Genomic DNA, 20,415 nt, shown 5'->3' on the forward strand with positions numbered 1-20,415 from the left:
AAAAATTAAAGGAACACCTTTCCATATGATAATTTAGTCACAGTTAATAAAAAAAGGATTTAATGTTCTTCTTACATAAGTATGATTGAATGTCAGAAAAGGAAGTTCTCACTTTCTCTACTTCGTAAGTCAAATCAGCAAATAGTGAAAGTCCATTGTGTTTTGCAAATTGTAGCAGCTAAACCTTATCTCTGTTTTTACAGACTAAATATCTAAATAAGACACCCATTCAAAAACCCTCCCCTACAGCTTCAAATATGATAATAAGGATTCATTCACATTATTGTACTACATGACATGCCTTAGAAAACATTATTCTTGTTTTCATTGATAAAAATAAATGAAAACATTATTCTTGTTTTCACTGGTAAAAAGTAAATGACAAAGCCATGTGCTTTCCAAATATTTGTTAAATTTACATACAGGACAAATCAATCGGAAAAGCAGGATTATATGAAGAAGTAACAACCTTCTCTTTGCCTTTGACACCGATTACTGTCTCACAGTGAAGATGGTCTGAAATATCTTTTTATCAGGATTAAACAACATAGTCTCAATACAGGTATGCACTTTAACATGAAGATAACAATGATCCAGGCAACTGGGAAAATTAATTAATGTCTTCTTCTTAGGGAAGGAACACCAGACATCAACCTGCTTGGATCAAAAATCAATAATGAGATGGCAAGAAGTAAAACAGTCTGGTAACACATCACTCTTAGCATTAACATGCATGATAGATTCATAGAATACTATTTTCAAGTGTAGAAATGTATTGTATGCAAATTCGGCTTAGTCATTCTAAGGTATTTTCAATAACATCATATGATTGTAAAAGCTACAAGACAAGATGAAAACTGACTCATTTGAATTATGGTGTTGATGAAGAGTACTGAATATACCATGGACTGCCTAAACAGAAATCAGTTTGTATGGGTGGTGTCAGGTAGTGCAATAAAACACAAGCTGCTTGTAGTGAGGATCATTTCAGAAATGTCAAGATTTATCATAGGTCTCATTTAACAGGTGACTTTATTACAAACAACATGGTATTACAGCATAAGCAATGTTAAGACATTAGCATCCTACACCCAAATGTCCATTGTTCAATGCTCACAGTGCATTCTAGTAGAGAATCTCAAATAGGCAATGCCACACATTTTTATTAAAAGGGCGATACTATTGCATACATACATATATATATATATATATATATATATATATATATATATATATATATATATATATATGCACTTAGCAGCTTTAATTCACTTTCCACTGTAGGTGGAGATAAAACCTAAGTAATATCTAGAAGCTTAAATGAAAACACTTTGACTTCATACTTCAGATATATCACGTGAAGAGAAAGATCATTAGAAAAAGGCATCACTGTTGGCCAGGTCGAAGGTCAATGTAAATGTAAAAGTAGAAGTCTGGCAATGCGAGGGACAGACACAATAACTATAGCAAAGGATAACCCTCTATAAGTGATTAGTCATCTGACTTGAAAACAGAACACAGTTTAGACAACAGTCCATAGGGTTAGCATGAGTCAACAGCATCTCATGCTTATATAACTACAACAGGGCTGCAGTATGGAGGAAATCTACTGTAGTCACATTTAAGCTAAAGTATGCATTTTAAGTAATGTTCCCTAGACACTGTGAAGTGGGTACTGATCCACATACACCAGTTATAAAGGCACTGCCCATTATGGGGTCTATATCACTTAATCAAAACCACTAACGATTGAATCCCTATTCATCAAACCCTTTTTGTCGAAACCACAAACCATTGAAAGGACTTTTAAATAAAAATTTTCCCATGGTAAAACAATGGTAGACCAACCTAGCGACCATCAAAAAAAAAATTACAAAATTTAAAACTTACTCAGCTAGGTTGCTTACATACAGAACTGGAATGGGGCCAATACAAATATTTAGGGGGCTTTTACCCTTTTTTTAGCTACCTTGCATCATTCTTACAGAAGGTACTCTAGCATCCCTATCCATTATTGTGTCTATCAGTTCCTCATCTTACCCTGAGACTAACTTTGATTCTGGGCTGTAGCCAGTGTGGAATATAAAGGAGTCCTAGGGGGTCTTGCCATCACTGCATCAGCCAGGGAATTTTTTTCTTAATAACCTAACTCCATTTTGTCATTCCCACCATCCGCACTCATCTTCTTATATCTGAGGCCTATCCCCTCTATTACCATGCCACCCCTCTGGGATCACCTTAGACACATGCCCAATCCCTCCCTGACTCAGACAACTGAGCCTATAATTAAATCTGAGTCACCTGGGCCATAGTTAGGGCTTTATTCCTCTATGCCATGGTGCTGAAAAGGAGCTTTTATCCTTGATAGGTAAACATTTGTTTCTAACACACACTAATTCTCTGTATACAGAATGTTGCAACATTAGAAATATTTGACTAAATTGTTTCTTTTATTAGAATTCCATTATTATTTGTTATGCAAAAATTTGTATATACTGCGTTTTGAAACATGTACTGTGCATTCATTAAAGTAATTTACATTAGGCCCAAAATCCAGTTGCACAGGTCATTTTATACAATGTTATGAAGCTGTCTTTGGAATGTAAACAATCACCCTTTTTATTAGTATTTTATTTACAGAGCCACCTAGGCTGCCATTTGATAACCACAAGGTTTTTCCTGGCCTGTTGTCACACAATATCCTTTGCAATATGCAAGTGTATAGCTTTATTTTGAATTGTCAAAAATGCATTTCTATCCTTGTTTTGCAGCATTTCTCCCCGCCTGAGAATGGGCATTTCAGTTCCCAGACAGACCTTCCCAGTAAACAAAAGCAAATAAATACATTTGTAGAACTGAAACCTTTAGCCTATGCATCTGATAAAAGAATGTATGTCATGTGAAATGGTATTTTATATATAGGCACAGTCTTAAATATGTGCTGATGAAGCCAACATATCTGTATCTAGTTCTGTCAGCCATGATAAGCCAAATAGTACACCCTTTACCACAATTTTCACTGATTACTGCTGCTTACATATGAAGGTGACTTTGCACAAATTAGCCTGTGTCATTGATATTTGATGTATCTTTAATATGGTATCATTCACAATACAGCATTAATAAATACACAGTGAGTGCTGCTACCATGTAATGCATATTTACTCACAGACTTCAGATTCACTAAATGGATTGCCTAACTGTATGTGCCTTTAGCACTGCAGTGAAAAGTTGTACACATGTAATGCTATACAGTATACATTAGGTCAGATACAATGCAAACATCTAGCTAATCATTCTGAATACCTTACTTTATCCAGTTCAGAGCCATGAGTCACAGTAGCCTTTCCCTGCAACCAGCTGGTATAAAACAAGAACCAGTCCTTGACATATCAACCAGTTAATCATAGGACTCTCACACACACATACACACACACACACACACACACACACACACACACACACACACACACACACACACACACACACACACACACGTCATTTGGAGCAACACCAGTTAATTTACCTTTCTTTAAAAAAATTGAACTAACAATTTCAAGTTGGGTACCAAAACGAAAAACGAAATACAAAACTCAACAAACTAGTAAAACAAAAAACCAAGACAAACTGAAGCAGCGTAGAAGATGAAATGATTTAATAAACATAAGCACTTTCGGAAATAGACAATGCTTTTCCTTCATCAGACAAACTAGAAGCAAACCAGAATGGTTTTATGCTGGTAATCTACGTAACAATTAATCAATTAAATCAGCAGGTGTTCCATTTTAAAGTGAAAAAATAAGGTTGGTTAAACCCTTCAAAATGTTAAAAACATTAATAAAACGAAGTTAAAAACAAATTGCAACAAACCCTAATTCAAAAGGTTCTTAAGTGCACAATATCTATCCAAAAGAAAATTGTTTCTCTGCTACAATAACCTATACAATATAAAAACTATTACATAATAAATGTGAATTCAAAAAAATAAAGATGTAAACAAAGTATAAAGAATACACAAATAACCTATGCAATCCAATAAAAATAGCTAAGAACAATACCAATACATGTATTCATCTTTTCAAAGCCAAAAGCTTAAGAAAGCATTTGACTGAAACTGTTTCATTAAGACCTGGGGGCAAGTAAGCTGCAGTGTTGATTTGCCACCGCAGTTCCTCAATTTCAAGTTTAATTTGCCATGGGCCACCTCTCTCGTCAGCCCCTATCTGTCTTAATACAGTGAACTTGAAACTGTGATTTGAAAATTCATTAATGTGCCTAGCTAAAGCGTTGGTCTTATCTCCTCTACCTATGGCATACTGATGCTCATATATTCATTGTTTAAGCTTCCTTTCTGTCTTTCCAATGTAGAAAGCTTTGCAATCTTGGCAGCAAGCGGAATAAACCACTCCTTTTGTATCGCATGAAAATTTATCCTGAACTTTATAAAGGGTGTCCCTAATTTTAAATTGGTAAGCAGTATTTATATGCTTACATTGATGGCAAACTTCACATTTAAACATACCCTTGTTCTTAATAACTAAAGGTTTGGTGGAGTATTCTAAAAGTGTTTTCAAATTACACCCTCTAAAAGTAATTTTTGGTTTATTACCAAACAGCTTGTACAAAATGCTGTCCTCAGTGATGAGAGTCCAATTCTTATTAAGGGTTTCCCTAATGAATGAATGATCTAAATTATAAGTACATAAAAAACTAGTTGTATAACAGTGAGTTTCATTAATGGGGATACCCTGGACCTCGTCCGTTAAAGAATCTTGTTCCACCAAAATGCCCAAAGGTAGTAGGGGCCTAAAGTAACCGCAATGCCTTTTAGTAATAACTTCAGTAGCAATCCCAGAGACTAAGCTTAAAGGATAGCCTCTACTGAGAAACATTTTCTCCAACAAACCACATTCCTCCATAAAATCAGAATCGTCTGAAATCATTCTAGCTGCCCTCACCATCTGACCCTTAACCACCGCTCTTTTCTGGTGGTAGGGATGGCAACTAGAAAAATGGAGGAATGAGTTAGAGTAGGTAGGCTTCCTATAAATTGTGCTTTTAAACCTGCCTTTAACAAGATCTTTGTAAATAAGAATGTCTAGAAAATTGATAGTGTCACTTTGCAGGTTAAACGTAAACTCCAAAAAATTAGTTAAGGAAGTTATTGTGTTGATGAATTCCTGCACTACTTCAGTGGGGCCTTTCCATAATATGAACATGTTGTCTTGGTAACGAGTGTACCAAGTGACATTGTTCTTGAAAATGGGATTCTCAAAAAGAAGGGTAGTCTCCCAATGTGCCATTATGCAGTTGGCAAAACTGCCACCACAGGGAGACCCCATGGCAACCCCAGATTTTTGAAGGAAAGTCTTTCCTTCAAACCACATAAAGTTGTTAACAAGAACTAACTCTAGGAGGGTTTCTACCACATAAATAGTGTTGTTGTTAATTTTTCTTAATTGCAAAAAGTCCCTAATCCACTCCAGCCCCAAGGTTTGGGGAATGACCGTGTACAAGTCCTCTACATCAACTGTCAAAAGTTGATAGCTCCGATGAAAAGGGATATTACTGAGCTCCATTAAAAAGCTCCACGAGTCTCGTTTTATTAACGTTTTTAACATTTTGAAGGGTTTAACCAACCTTATTTTTTCACTTTAAAATGGAACACCTGCTGATTTAATTGATTAATTGTTACGTAGATTACCAGCATAAAACCATTCTGGTTTGCTTCTAGTTTGTCTGATGAAGGAAAAGCATTGTCTATTTCCGAAAGTGCTTACATTTATTAAATCAGTTCATCTTCTACGCTGCTCCAGTTCATCTTGGTTTTTTGTTTTACCAATTTCAAGTTAGGTATTTACACATAATTACTGCAGAAATCCAAGATTGTCTCCAGTCTGGAGTTTCCATCTGCAATGCCAGTGACTCGTTTGGGAATGTACCTGGAATGTTGGTCAAGACATGAAGTACAGTAATTCACTCTCCAAGAGAAAGGGTTATGTTATGCCAGGCCCATTTCAAAATACTGACTTTGAAAATACCTCAAAATACTGAGACCAAAATCTCTAAAGCTCAAAATACTGAAAACTCAAAATGCTGAAAACACACAGGATACCAATACATTATATTCCAGCACAAGTACATACTGAAACAAATAAAACACAAACCATATTACTCTTCTCCAAGTATAAGCAGGGGGGCAAACCTCCATGCCCCCCATGGGGGGCTGCACCCCCACACCCCCTGCTACTTAAATTTATCAACTCCAAGATTGCACTTTAGTGCCTATACTTGCAGAAGAGTAATACGTTTCTGTATGTAGTTCTGCCGCAATATAGTTGTGTTGCTGTACCGTGTTTTTTTGTTTGTTTTTTTTCGATATTTTGAGTGTCAGTATTTTGAGTTTTCAGTATTTTGAGCTTTAGAGATTTTGGTCTAAGTATTTTGAGTTTATGTATTTTGAAAGTCAGTATTTTGAAGTGGACCCATTATGCCATATCGATAGTGTTCAGTAGTAGAGCTGTGTTTTACAGAGGAGATTCAAGAAACCTTTAGATCACTACAATCTCTAAGTTTGGTAGAGGATACAAAAAATAAAAAATAAAAACTGCCTGCTCAGCACCAGCTGGGCTAAATGCTTACTTCTCACCATCAGTGACAGGCTACTTCCTACATCAGAAACAAGGTCATTTTCATCTTGTCAGTAAGACTATATTTCTTTGTGGTGATAATAATCATTGCCTCCAGGAGACACATTGGAAGATGTTCTCTTGTGTCAGAAGGCCCATTATCATTTCAAGTCATAGAGGACTGAGGACTGTAGTGTGCTGGTATGGCTACAAGCTGGTGATAAGTGGGGGAAGGTAGCCCCTAGGAATACTTCAAATGCTGCTGTTAAACCAAGGACTACTACCATATCTGAGGCATAAAGCTAGTCCATGGAACTGGAGTATGGAAAATAAATAGCTATTAACTGACTAGATTCCAGCCTCATTAAGCAAGCAGTCTGTCCTGTGATAAGAGTGACCCCTCCTAGGAGGATACCTAACAATACCAATGAGTTTCTTCATGGGGCAGGGTACTATATCAATGCTCCAAAGGGCTGAGTACTTTGATCTGTATTCACAAGTAATGACAGCCCTAGCAGTGGAAAGACAACGTGGGAAGTAATATCTCCTGAAGTGCCCTACAACAAAACCAAAAACTCTGTGATATCACTCATTCATTCATTCATTCATTCATTCATTCATTCATGCACATGTTCCCATGATGTGATGCAGGTGCATGTCAGAGAAAAATAGTAGGATTAGGGCCATACAAATATGTCCTCATTACCAGGATGCAAGTGTGGACACAAACTCCATCATGGCTGCCTGTATGATAGCCCCTCCAGCCCTTTCTTTCCCCTCATGGGAAGATACCTAGGATAGGGGAACAAATGGTATGAGCTCATAGGGGGTGGCATGATGGTCTGTGTTCATGGCAGGAAACAGCAAATGCAAAAAAAAATCCAGTTCAAGTTCATATGGGAGCTGAAGTCAATTGTATCACTCAGTGTGTAACAGCATTCATTGGGTGTAAGCAAATAAACTAGTCCTGCATGGAGCAGCAGTGCATCACAGGACATGTGTATAACACACGAGCGAGCGCACACACACACACACACACACACACACACACACACACACACACACACACACACACACACACACACACACACACACACACACTTACACAGTTAAGTATGGCATGCAACACCTATAGGCAATTTGGAGTATTTTCAATTGTTTATGACATAACTTTAGTATGGGGAAGGAAATCAGAACTTGTGGGAAAAGCCCACACAGACACAGGGAAAGCATGCATACTTCTCACATAGGGTATGCCAGCTAAGAACTGACTTGGAGAACTAAGAGGTGTGGGACAGCACTGCTATCCCCTGTACCACTAGGCCAATCAATGTTTGTTAAAGTGCATAAAATCTAAGCACGGAACTAAAAAACAAAAAAAAAAAAAACAAACAATTCATAGAGACAGTTCAAGATATGAAGTTCCAATTAAAAAAAATCAGTTCTTTAAGATTCATCAGCATGAAAGTTTTGTGAAGGAATTTGGGGAGCTCAACAGACTGGGTTACAAATACTCTTGTTTCGTATATCAAGTTTTCTGATTCAAAAGAGAAACATTAGTCTGTCCAGGACACAAAAACAAGATAATAACAGTATGAACAGAAAATATCTATATAGACATACTGAAAGACAGAAATAAACATAAGCAGTTAGGTACAAATTGCAATAGAAATATAAATCATCGTATAACAGTTAAACTGGAAGAAATGTCAGTTTAAGCAAGTTAAATATTAACAATCTCAATATTTATGAGTATGTGTTCAAGTAAGCTATAAAGGATTAAAGGGAAGGGTTGAAAAGAGGGCTTTAACAGATGGGCCATAAGACGTAAAGAAAGGAAATGAGTTGAGAGATAAGGGAAGGAACCATGATATTTGGAGTAGAGTGATATTTATAGTGGTTTCTAATAAGTGTTTAATATTAGTTTTACTGGAATTGTAAAGCTAATAGTGAAATTGTGATGCCCATCACTGCCACCAATATGTGACGTCCCCACGCTGGGCTGGTAATCAAAGAACCTGAATCCTCACCACTGACATTGAAGAGGGACGTTCACTTGGAATACAAATGGATACACTCAGTATTTCCAGATGAAGACCTCTCTGCATCAAGCACAGTTTCCCTTAAGAGCACACAGGGCACACACTCAGCCCAGGGTCTGGGTGTCTCTATCTGTCTCCCTCTAGGTTCCCAATAAGGCTCCCCACTGGCACTGTGAAACCAGTGCTTCATGCCCCTGCCCCAAGTAGGTGATACACACACACTCTTTGAGATTTACTTTTCACACACACACACACACACACACACACACACACACACACACACACACACACACACACACACACACACACACACACACACACACACACACACACACACACACACACACACACACACACACACACACACACACACACACACACACACATGGGCGCAGACCTGGGAAAGGCTGGCACAGATTACCTACTCTACCAACTTTGCCCAGACTATAAGGTAGTTTCACATCCACCAGTCAGTCACTATAAAGCTCTTAAAAGGGTACCCAATTATACTGATTGAAGTTAATATTAATACAAATGGTAATATTGACCAAACAGCAAGGCTTTCAGGAGTGGCCAGAGTTATCACCAAATAAATATATGCAAATACTCTCAAAACTTAAATCCATCTAGCCATCAACCCTCAACCCCTTTTCCCATTTTGCACATGGGGTCTGGGTGTCACTTTAGCAGTGACAATCATCTTGATCCAAGGTTTAAACCACAGGGTGGCTAGCCCTGCTGCTGCAGTTCATTAGTACCACTCACTCATACACACTTTCTCATCTACTGCCAATTTAGAGTGTCCAATCCAACTACTGCAAGTCTTTGGAATGTGGGAGGAAATCGGACCACCTGGAGGAAACCTTTGTGACTGCAGGGAGGACATGCAGACTCTGCAAGACTCTGCACAGAAGGCACAACATCCAAGAATTGAACCAGAGAACCTCTTGCTGTGAGGTGACAACCCTAACAGCTGCACCACCATGGCCACCCTTAAAACTTAAATATTTTCTAAAAAGCACCAGCCACAATGAGAAGTTTAATATATTTAATAATAAATAATAAAAGGACATGAAAATGCTAAATATCCATTTACAGTAAACATCAGAGTTTTAAGCATAGGGAATATTAAAAATAACTCCGATGGAAAGTTTCACACAGTATAGAAAAAAACAGTATTTAGTTAGTCTCACTATCTTTTCCTAACTGATCTAGAGAATTACTGTTCCTACTTATTGAATAGAGCAAGGCTAGATGGGTGAGTGGTTCTTGTTGTCAGATCCAAGACAGAATACTGAATGCTCCTGAGACTACAGTCTCCTCTAATATTAAAACATTATTTCTATACAGAATGACATCACATACATTGTCATCTGACTCTGTTTCTCACACTATCTCCCATCACTAGAAGCTATCAGGGTTTAGCACCTATGTACTACAATACACACAGTTAGGGCTTTGCTCAGATGTGGTGCAGCTGCTGGAAGTCATAAAACCATAAAACCATGCCACTGTTCCTACAGGAGCTACAGCCTATTCTCTAGGACAGACATTGCATCTCTAGCTCCATTCAAAACTGTGGTATAAAATCTTTATGGCTTAACCCATAAATAATTTAATTTCAAGAATATTTTGCAAAGTCAAATGGATTAAGATTAATCTTCACTTCCAGTCTATGCTGTTACAATGTATACATTTAAACAGTTACAATAATCCATGTATATCTCTTTTCCTTCCAGCAGGGTGCAATGTGATGGGCATTGCAGCAACAGTGACTTGAAGGTATAGTAGTGAAGCGGTGAAAATCTGCAACTGAATCTGACTCACCTCAGTAACTAGTGGGTGTGGACATTTCAGTGGACTTCCAAAATTCTTACAGTGGCCTTCTTAGTGTTTGTCTCTGGTGTCTGATAGTAGTAATTCTGAAATGTAAAAAAAAAAGCATCTGCATAGGAATTTGCTGCAACATCTGGGCAGATTTAGGTCATAGACATTCCTCTATCACGCTCTTTATTTGTCAGCACTGGGGCCCGGGCTTGGCAACATACTGAAATTTCCCATTTCCTATTCGCACATGGCAGGATCCTGTTTTTACACATATAATGACACAGGGCTCCCTATTTCACACTTACAATGACACAAGACAGATGTCAAAGTGTTCCTTAAAATAAACAGAAGTAGCAAAACATTATTACAAATGCACACACAAAAAAGGTGAAATATTATAAGAGAAACTGCAGAACTCGGCATTATGCTCCAGTTTGTAAAAACATAATGAAAGAGAAGACAACTAATATGTCAAGACTGAATGTGCCAATAATATTTTACTGTTCTGCACCAGGAATTCTCTAATAAAATTGGCTTTATAATGTGTCAGAGTGCTGGCAATTAGTAATGAATACTCTGATTATGGTATTTGCTTACATACTTCAGTGGAAGAAATCTGTCTGTTCCTGTAATACACTGCATGGTCTGTAAAGAGTTTTCTCAGATCCATCAAGAAGACACAAATCTTGTGCAAATGTAGTAATTTCCAGCCCTATGCCAGAAAAATGTGTAATGAAGGAGTACAATCCTATGATAATGGCATTTGAAACTTGTGTATCTGAAAGGATCTGAGCTCTGCAAATAATGAAAGGGAACCATTCCCATCTGATGGATGACACATTACATAAATAATAGTGGTCACATTACAGGTCTCTAAAGTGTGCTGTGTGAAACATTACTTAAGTCTTCTGCATTCTCTAAATACAATTTTTGGTTGTTGATTTTATTATACTGCTGCTTGTATATTTGGTTTGCTCCAAATTCAGAATGAATGTAAAACTCCGAAACAAGTGAACATAAATAGGTGCGCTGTGCTTGTTACAGCTGGAGCTTGTATCTTCTGGATGTATTTAAGATTTGGCATATGTGTGGGGGTGGAGATACGTAGGCCAGCACAGTCTACAAACATCTGGAAGTTATTTCTTCATATTTGACTCAAGACTGCCATCACATTTCCTCCTGAATAACTATGAAGAAACTTTAGTGGGTGAAAAAACAAAAACAGAAATGGTGTGAGCTCAGCATGATCCTGGTTTATTAAAGGTTAGCATTTTTTCCACATTCGGTGACCTTTAAGGAATGCAGCTAAATTAAAGCCTTGGACATGAAAGATCTGGCCTAAACTTTAGCACTGCTCCGATATGCACCCTAAGGAATGCTGCTTCATGAAGTCTTTCTAACGGTAAGTCTTTAGTTGTCTTTTTACCTAAAATTTAGTTCATACTTTATTAATGAATGTGTGGACTTTTTTTGTCTATACTAGTAGCAGTTTGTGTATGTGTGTGTATGTGTGTGTGTTTGGGGGGGATGTTTAGGGAAAAAAACGAATGGAATGCAGATGTGGTCTGGTAGAAGACTGTAAATTCACAAGTATTTTAATGTACACTGTCCTATTAATAGCTGTGGCATCCAGTTTGTTGTTTGAATATTTCTGTTTTATCACATAATCTTAACTGTTTTACTCAAAGAAAAGGCTCAGTTATATCATTACGTTAACTTAATTTTATTGCATGAGTAATGCAGGAGTAATCCATCATTTTAAAGAATGTAGCAATGTCTTAATGATTTCAAAACAAATGCCACTAATTGGAGTAAATGCATTACTAACCAAAATTCAAAAGATTGTACAATATACTTGCAAATTTATTTTCCATTATCAAAAGCAGTAAAACAAGGGCTAAGATTTTAAACTGCAATGACTGATTTCCCCTGCATTCAAAATTTTAATGATTCGGATCCAATATTTGTCAATGCAGCACTTGCTTTGTGTTTGCATACTTCAGCACTATTTCCATTCCATGCATCCCAGTATTCTGGGAAAAAAGATCAAGAGTGTCTGCAACTGTGTGAATCACTGCAAAAGTAAACTATCAAGTAGTAAGGTAGTTAAACCAGGATGTCTTTTAGAAATTCAGGTGAGCATGTGTAACAGAACAAGCATATATACTGTGTTATGTGACCTAGCGCCAGTTGGGTACAGATGTTATACATCACAGTCACACAGCAGAGTATGTGTGCTGCAGAGCACCTACTTGTTTGCACCACAGTGTATAGTTGTTAAAGCATGCCTTTTAATTTTTTATTTTTTTGTTGTTGCATGGCTAGTGCACCACATAGCCAGTTATGTCTTTTGTATCACACCTTAAATGTAGTGAGTGCAAATGTAACTGTTGATATTCCATTCCTGCTGGTGAATTGCCAGCAGTTTCTGTCCCACAGTTCATATCACATTTGTAAAATACAGTCCAAAGAGCCTGATATTGTTTTGTCTCCCAATCCCTGATACTTGCTGAGCATAAAGTTTCCATCCCATCCACCAATTTGGCCTATATAGTCCCCCAAGAATTTTATGCCAACATTTTAGCCAATAGACTTGAAGGCATTGTCCCATTTATTATTCTACCTACTAAAGTTGTTTTTATTAAATAAAGAAGCAGCACAAACCATTTGAGGATGCTGCTGTTATATTTTCAAGGCTTATGAAGCTCTCCTGATCCTATATCTGCTCTCTTTATAGACTTTGAAAAAGCTTTTCATTCTTTACAACAGCCATATCTGTTGGCTGTAACAGAGGATTCTGGTATCCCTGTTGCATGTATATCTAAGGTAAAGCACTCTGTCAGTCTCCTGTGGCCTCTGTGTTCACTAACATTATGCTTTCAAACACATTCTTCATATACAGCGGTGCACGTCAAGGCTGTATGCTCTCCCCAGAATCATTTATTTTAGCTAATGAATCCCTGATCAGATTATTAAAGTATTTGGCTGTTCTGTCTGGATGGTCCCTTACACAATACTGTAACTAAGACACCACTATTTGCTGATGATTGTGTTGCCCTTACCAGCTCCCCACAACAGGACATTTACTTTATTAAAGAGATACTGAATAGGTTTAGGGACATTCTTGATTTAAGGATTACTATCTCCAAGTTTGAACATTTCCCTGCAAATCCACCAACTAGAAAGCTAAGTCTGTCTACGACTATGGTACACTTTCCAAAGAACTTGGACCTTTCCCTAAAACCTGGGTATAAAACTCCATACAGATATTTCTGCAATGCTAACTCTCAACCACAGGGATGTCTGGTTCAAAGCCTTTATATGGGGTCACTCCTGGTTAGGCCTTATAACTATAGTTAAAATGTTTATAGCCCCTTTTCCTTTTTACATTTTTTTAGACACATCCCTATACCTCCCAACTCACCCCTGGCTTAAGAAAATCAGAAGGCTGCTTGATAGTTATATATGGGACAATAAGAAAAGAGGCTAGGACATTTATTTATTTATTTATTTATTTGACAGTTGTTGACTGGGTTAGTCTGATAGCTAAGACAAGCAGCTAGAACCACTCCAACTCAGCATTCAGGGCTAGGAATTCCAGAGTGGTGGACTTACACAAGACCATTTCAGTTATAGCAACTCTTGTATCTGGATCACAATAGTTTACCTAGGTGGGCAGAAATGGAAGGAACATATCTGAAGTCTGTTACCTCACGGGGACAGAGTTCTTTCTATATCAGTTCACTATATGGCTGAAGATGTGGCATTCACTTCTTTAACAAAACCATATAGCCCTTAAAGAGCTTTCAAAAATTGTAGCTGACGTGGGACTTAGCTATTCCACTGTGGGATAATTCTAGCTTTTTATTTGCTAAACTCACTTATGTTAATATGGAAGGAAATGAACTTGGTATACAATGGATGGGACGTACGTGTTAAAAACGAATGAAATTAACTTTGCATACAATGGTTGGAGCGTACATGTCAATATGGAATGGAATGAACTTGGTATACAATAGTTGGGATGTACATGTTATTATGGAATGGAATGAACATGGTATACTATGGTTGGGACATACATGTTAATATGGAATGGAATTAACTTGGTAATGGTTTGGATGTACATGTTAATATGGTATGGAATGAACTTGGTATACAATGGCTGAGATGTACATGTTAATATGGAATGGAATTAACTTGGTAATGGTTTGGATGTACATGTTAATATGGTATGGAATGAACTTGGTATACAATGGTTGGAATGTGCATGTTAATATGAAATGTAATGAACTCAGTATACAATGGTTGGGACATACATGTTAATATGGAATGGAATAAAATGAATTTGGTATACAATGGCTGGGATGCACATGTTAATATGAAATGGGATTATCTTGGTAATGGTTTGGATGTACATGTTAATATGGAATGGAATGAACTTGGTATACAATGGTTGAGATGTACATGTTAATATGGAATAGAATGAACTTGGTATATGATGGTTGGGCTGTACAGGGGCAAAACCACTTACTCAGCTTTCAGAGCTTTGCTAATGTATGGAAACTACCCAGATCATTCTTTTGGAGATTTTTACAGCTTCACTATTTGATTAACCATTCCCCATTTGCTGCTCATGGCTCTTATGATCCATAATCCTTACAAGTTTCCAACATTGATTCATCCCCTACCAACAGGGTAAGTATAAAATGCAAAGCCTCTTACATATATCAACTGCTTATTGCTAACCAATGAGAAAATGTTCTCTCCACTACATGCCTCACTTTATTATATTTGAATTCCTCACCCAACATTTCATTTTAAATCCTTTGTAATGGCTATCAGAAGTTTAAAAAAGAGTTTCCTTATCCCTTTTGAAAGAGTGTATTATTACTGCACAATAGTTGTTGGGCTCCAGCTTTTAGTGTTTTGATTGGTTTCACAGTACCTTGCTTGGAATGTGGGACACTCAACCCTTCTACTATTCATACATTTTGGAACTGCCCACTTATCTTCAGTCTCTGGTTTATGGTTCCCCTCTGGAGGACAAGCCTTTTAAACCTTAATAGTCTTTGCTCTCAATTAGGATTCTAGGGTGCACTGATGGACTCATCCTGCTCACATAGATCTCTATTCCAGTCAAGGATTCTGCAATCCTCAGCTCTTGTTAGAGCCTACATTGCCTCTAATTGGAAGACTCCCTGCTATCTCTCTGTGGAAAAGTTACATTCTTGAGTTAGAAGCAAAGGTCATGTTTTCTTTAAAGCACTCTATGAGCTCTCTCTCATTCCAGGAAACACAACTTTACCCAGCAATAATTATAATGTTAGTTTGATCTGGGTTAAATTCATCAAGGAACTTAAAGAACATCCTCATTAAATAGTCCTTATTGTCATTATTGGAAGTACACTCTTTCCGTCTTCATTAATAATGTCACAGCTCCTTTGTATTGTTATTAGCTTACTTTGTATATAGTTTAAGTGATGCATTTAAATATGTAGATGTTGTTCATTGATTTATTATTAGTTATTGTTAGTTTGTAACATTAATCATGCATTATAGTGTCTTTGGGGAAAACTGCCACCCAAGCAAATCACTCCATTGATAAAACACCCCTAAGAATTGACCTGGTAGTTAGGGAACTGGAAACATACATAGATAGTAATCTGGCCTTTGACCAACATGTATCCATGTTGCCCTTCTTATAAGTAAGAGCATGACATCCAGGTACAAGAAAGTCATAGTACCACTTTATTCAGTCTTTATAAGACCCATCATTTAGTATAATGTCTCCTTGGCATTTACCCAACCAGACATATGCAAGAGTTGGAATGCCCACAAAGGTTCCTTACCAGAAGAATCCAGGGTATAAACATATTGTAATCCAAACTTAGCAAAATGCTAGACAGAAAACTGCAACTAAATAAAAATAAACCTGCCACACACACATCCTGTAGCCAGAAGATAAACTTATTCAACAATGATTAAGCACTTTTGTCCTTGTACTGTGTTAAGGACTTCTTCAGAACCAAAAGTAAAAAACAGAACTGCCCTCTTTTTAAAAACTTCCTTGTAGTGACATCATACCATTCTCTTTAAGGCATACTACCACAAATTTCACACAATACTAATGCATATACCATATATTAGTAACATATATATAAAATAAAATAAAACATTATGCACCTCCAATAATTCTAATACACATACAATATGTGAATTATTCCAAGTTTTGTAAAATATGTAAAACCTTGTAGAGTTTTTTCTTTAAAAAAAAACTATAAATATATGAATAAAAAACTAATAAAATCTTTGTATGACTACTAAGTAAGCTTATAACTCCATATCCTTAAGTTTGAGTATATTCGTAATACAGACATTTTCATGCAAACCGGGGGAGACTAGTGAATTTAAATGTAGCTGTCAATACAATTCCTTGGTTTCAAGAATAGTCTCCAGAGGACCTCCCCTGGGTTTCAATGTTACATTCTCTAAACCTCCAAATTTAAATATCTGGTGGCTTTCCCAATCAATTGTATGCTTAAATAATGCGTTATTCCAGTTTTACTTTTGAATATCATAGTTATGTTCATATATACACCTATTTGGTGACCTCTCAGTCTTACCTATATAGAACAAACCACATGGGTTGCAAACATCAATATATACTACTCCCACTGAAAGACAATTGCTTGGATCAGCCAAATTAATTCTCATTTGCATTCAGAATAATGAAATCTTCTTTCAGTATGTATGGGCATTGCTTACATTGCCCACATTTAGTCATCCTTTTCTTAGATGTTAAATTTTGGCACAAAGGATTTTCAAAAATACGCTTTAAATTTTCCCTTTTTTGTATACAAATTCAGGGGCCTTCCACCCCTGAAATAGTCTTATCTGAATGCAACAAATGACAGTGTTTACAAATCTGGCAGTTTATGAAGGTCTCTCCAAACACCATTATATTGGGCGACTTCAACTACCCAAACATAGACTGGGAGCATTACTCGAGCTCCAACACCCTAGCCCAAAGGTTCCTAGAATATATAAACTCAAATGCTATGGAACAACTTGTTACCACTCCCACAAGAGGGAAAAACATACTGGACCTGATCATCACCAACATAGGGACTCTGCTCCAGACCAGAAGTGTATCCCTCACTGGTAAGATCAGACCATAAACTAATCTCACTGGATATTCACATCCCGACCCCACCCCCTGCCCAGAAAACCACAGTAAAAAACTTCTCTAAAGCAAATTTCACACTCCTCAAAACCGAGATGGAATCCTTCAAAGCCCCCGGGCCTGTGGAAAATACGGCCCAGACCGCAGAATCCTTTATAAATGCATTCTATGAACACCTTCAGGAATGCATGGATCATGCAATCCCAAATAAAACCAAGACCCAATCCTCCAAAGGCAGACGTCCTATCTGGTGGACCCCAGCCATAAACAAACTATACAAAAGAAGGAGGAAGCTACTACATGATAGAGCAAAATCCCAAAAAGGGAAGGCATCTCTGATCAGTATTAGCAAAAAAACTACGGGCACTAATAAAATCGTCTAAGGCCAGCTTCGAGAGAAAAATTGCACAGGACACTAAGGATAATCACAAGGCTTTCTTTAGTTATGTTAGGAACCTGGGTGAGAATTCCCAGATATGCTCAAAATTAGTACAAAATGACAAAAAAATACACCGAACCCACAGACATTGCCAACATCCTAGCTGACAGGTTCAGCGCAAACTTCTCCCCCCCTCACCACCAAAAGGGCGAATATCTATCCCAGCAGAGTGTTGCCCCCCTGACATCTCAGATGCTCAGGTAAGAGCCGCCCTCTCCAAAGCAAAAAACACAGCATCAATGGGACCAGACTGTGTCCCGGGCTGCGTCCTACATGAACTCCAAGAAAAGCTAAATCCAAACATAAAACTACTGTTCAATCTCAGCCTTGCTATAGGATATGTACCCAAAGAGTGGCGTACAGCAACAGTGGTCCCTCTCCACAAAGGTGGTGCCTCAACGGATCCTGTAAACTATCGCCCCATAAGCCTGACTAGCTTGGTCTGCAAAGCTATGGAAAGGATCATCATGGACCTCATAAATAAAGATATTGGGGACCTACAGACACTGGATCCTACCCAGTTCGGCTTTGTTAAGGGCAGATCCTGCCTCTTAAACCTGGTCAATTTCTTTGAAACAGTCACCAAGGCCATTGACGAGGGGAAGGTGGTCTACACAGCCTACCTGGACCTCGCAAAAGCCTTCGATACAATACCCACTCGGGCATTATAGATAAGCTCACCAGCTTAAATATAAACCCCTATGTCACTAGATGGGTTGCAAACTGACTCAAGGACAGAACCCACATGGTTAGAATTACTGGAGCCATGTCAGACACCAAACCACTTACAAGTGGCATCCCACAAGGCTCAGTCCTGGGACCTCTCTTGTTCAGTATATATTTCTCGGAGGTACAGGCCAACACAGAAGGACTGTGGCTGACCAAGTTCGCAGATGACTGCAAACTGGGCACCATAATCGACTCTCCAGCTGACACAAGCATCCTCCAAAAGGGCCTCATAGAAACAGACAACTGGTTCCAGAGCCATGGCCTCAAGCTAAATGCCAAAAAGTGTATAGTCATCCCCTTTGGCAAAAACAAAGTGCCCACAAATTACCACATAGGTGGTAATCCATTAAGTACAGAAGACGTAATTAGGGACCTGGGGGCCTAAGCTGATAGCAATCTCTCATTTGACAACCACTTGGCCAAAGTGGTTAGAAAATCATTTTATATAGCCCACCTAATCATGGAGGGATTCGCATCTAGATCAGGGGAGGTCATCGTGCCTCTTTACTCATCCCTCATCAGGCCCATAATTGAGTACGATGCCCCTTTTGGGATGTACCTTACCAGACACCTGCAGCAACTGGAAAGACCCCAAAAGTACCTCACCAAGAGGATCAAAGGACTCAAACAGATGCCATATGCTGCCCGGTTAAAGAAACTCCAGCTCTACTCAGTGGCATACCACCTGCTCAGAGGCGATCTGTGCCTGACGTATAAAGCCATGTCCAACCCGGAATTAATGGACATGCTGCACCTCAGAAAATCCAAATCCCATCAAGCTACTCGCTCGAGAGACTTAAACCTCGGCACTGAAATAAATAGGACATGCTGGAGGGACAGATTCATAACCCAGAGGCTCCCTTCACTCTGGAATAAAATCCCAGTCCAGGTTAGGCAGAGTCCCTCATTGACTCTCTTCAAGAGGAATCTTGATGAGTGGATGGGAGATCGTAGGTTTACCCCGGGTATCACTTCTGTGTCACTGTTAGACAGAGGCACAGTATACTAACCTCGAAAAAGGGCATAGCAAAATTAATTTAAAATGGGTGGCGAAAGCCAAACACACTCTGGCTAGGCTTATAAATGCCCTAGGGCAGATAGCCTAGTATGAACCTATGAACCCAAGCCAATGTCTGCAACACACACTTTGACTAGTAATTAAAAAGCCTACCAGTCCTGGGGAATTTGTGGCAGTTCCTAAACCATATGGCAGCCCTCTGTCATAGAGCATTAGCAACTCTGAAACCTTACCAGACATAGTCTGCTCTTCCAAGGAAACTTGGTTATATATATTCCCCATTATGAAGGAGGGATGGGCCTCCCTGAAACTGATTACATGTATAGATCTGCAATCGTGGGACTCCACACATATCTACTGACCTCACAAGATCCAAATGTAGTGAAAGTTTTGAAACATGAGGAGAACAAATCTAAGATGACTTCTCTGTTAAATTTAGCAGAAGCATATCAGTGTCAAGCAGGAATGGAAATCAAACCAGAAGTAGATAAAAACCAGGCAGCAACTCAATGTGCCAAAAAAACAAAAGAAAGAATATAAGGTGAAAG

At 38.1% G+C, this 20,415-nt stretch overlaps 1 protein-coding gene across 1 annotated transcript in view; it reads left to right on the top strand.

The window, feature by feature from the left end:
• Nucleotides 1–11,614: 11,614 nt before the first annotated feature.
• GLT8D2 (glycosyltransferase 8 domain containing 2) overlaps nt 11,615–20,415 on the top strand; it is a 185,786-nt gene continuing 176,985 nt past the window's right edge. The window contains exon 1 of the mRNA XM_044087837.1: nt 11,615–11,900. The gene's annotated coding sequence lies outside the window, so the exon portion shown is untranslated. The remainder of the gene's footprint in view (nt 11,901–20,415) is intronic.

This window comes from Protopterus annectens, chromosome 11.part0 (assembly GCF_019279795.1).
Source record: "Protopterus annectens isolate FY-2018-M chromosome 11.part0, PAN1.0, whole genome shotgun sequence".
Lineage (NCBI taxonomy): Eukaryota > Metazoa > Chordata > Ceratodontiformes > Protopteridae > Protopterus > Protopterus annectens.